The sequence below is a fragment of the Suricata suricatta genome, chromosome 9, assembly GCF_006229205.1.
Source record: "Suricata suricatta isolate VVHF042 chromosome 9, meerkat_22Aug2017_6uvM2_HiC, whole genome shotgun sequence".
Classification (NCBI taxonomy): Eukaryota; Metazoa; Chordata; class Mammalia; order Carnivora; family Herpestidae; genus Suricata; species Suricata suricatta.
The window spans coordinates 121077633-121079522 of NC_043708.1; the positions used below are offsets into that span (position 1 = coordinate 121077633).

At 39.4% G+C, this 1890-nt stretch overlaps 1 long non-coding RNA gene across 1 annotated transcript; it reads left to right on the top strand.

Annotated features, from left to right (window-relative positions):
- Nucleotides 1-619: 619 nt before the first annotated feature.
- On the top strand, nt 620-1681 carry LOC115301590. The gene is made up of 2 exons (XR_003913186.1): nt 620-853; nt 1409-1681. It is a non-coding gene; the product is annotated as an uncharacterized LOC115301590 (long non-coding RNA).
- The last annotated feature ends 209 nt before the right edge of the window (nt 1682-1890 follow it).

The window sequence follows — 1890 nt, forward strand, 5'->3', positions numbered from 1 at the left end:
TCTACAACAGAATGCTTTGCTCTAAAACATATTTATGGAACGGATGAACCTCAAAAGACATTCTGTGAAATACATGAAGTGCTTAAGTCACTTCCTTTATATGGAGGCATCTCTCTCCGTGCTGGCTCAAGAAGACTTTCTTTTCTCTGACCCCTCAATGTGGCTTTCAATCTGCTATCCGGTTACATGATGCCTTGTACTGTTTTAAAGAATTCATGCTTGGTTTCTTCAATGAGAATGTGTAAATATGTGTTCTTGAGGGTGGGTTCGATCTTTTGCTTCTTTGCTTTCTTCACAACACTTAGAACTATGGTGGTCAGTAAACAATTGTTCAAATTCTTATTGAGAAAACAATGGACTATTTTCTTATTAAAAATTGGCTGTCCTATCTCTGTCTCATATATTCACATATACATATGGTCTTATGGTCTCAATGTTTGTGTCCATGCCCCCCATTCATATGCTGAAATCCAAACTCCCAACATGCGGGCATTTGGAAGTGGGGCGTTTGGAAGGTGATTAGGTCATGAGGGCGGAGCCTAAAGCCCTTTATAAAAGAGACCCCAGAGAGCTTCTTGTCCGTTCTGGCCAGTGAGGAGATAAAGATGGCTGTCTGTGAACCAGGAAGCCCTCAGCAGACATCCAGTCTGTTGACACCATGATCTTGGACTTCTCAGCCTCCAGGATTGTGAGAAGTAAGGGTTTCTTGTTATAAGCCACCCAGCCTGTGGCATTTTGTTATAACACCCCAAAAGGAATAAGATGTATTTATAAATATGCCAAGAATTTTTCTCAAGGTACTGAACTAAAAGATCATTCCTGGGATGTGTTCTTTCACGAAGGAAATAGAAAAGTAAGTATACATGTAAACATAACTTTTTAGTTATTTAATTTTGGGATTTGCCAGTTCAGTGTCATTTCCTATTTAGCAGATTTCTATCTATATTGTCTTTGCTATCCAACCTCATGCAAATCATTCCAGTGCTGAGTTGGTTGTAGGGGAAACATTTGTTCTGTGTGTGTGTGTGTGTGTGTGTGTGGTGTGCATGTGTGAGTTTGATTTTTGGTGTTTTGTTATTTTTTGCGAGGCGGAGGGAGAGTTGAAACATTGGCTCTAATAGAGTTACTGGAAGTTAAACTGAACTGATTCAAGCCTTGGAGAATGGGATCACCCTTTTTTAAAAAATATTTTATTTTTAAGTAATCTCTACACTCAACGTAGGACTTGAACCTACAGCCCTGAGATCAAAAGTCATATGCTCCACCAACTGAGCCAGCTGGGCACCGTGAGAATGGAATCATGCTTACCAGTGGATCACAAATGAGAGAGGAGCTATATTTACATATTACAAATTAGCACCAGAGTGACCTTCATGCGTAATGGTGTCGAATTTTTTTTTTTTTTCAGTCAATAATGGAAAAATTCAGCAGCACAGAGTGAAGTTGGCAAATGCTGTCTGGAGTGAAACCATTGTGTTCTCTTGGGAGACTGAGCCCAATAGCAATGTCCATCAGAGAAGCTGCCAGGAACCGCAGTGCTTTGATTAAATAGGGTATTAACTAGAGCCTGATGGCGTGAACCACACTGATGAAGACAAACCTCACCCTATCTACCAGAAACATTCTTTCCGTGCAAGACTTAGCAATGAAAATAAACAAAAGCTTTAGCTTGTCAACTACATGTATCGTGGAGAATGGTGAAGTTGTGTTTGTTGTTAATGCTATTTTGGTTTCTCTGCTTAGTTGGCTATGAATACTATTATTTGCATTCTTTTTCAAAATCTTTTAGAGCTTGAAGGTAACTGTGAAAGAACACGGGCAATTAATATCGCTCTTCAGAAGCCCTCATTTTATTGAACCCAGAGAACTTTACGTAACAGATTTCGTTAT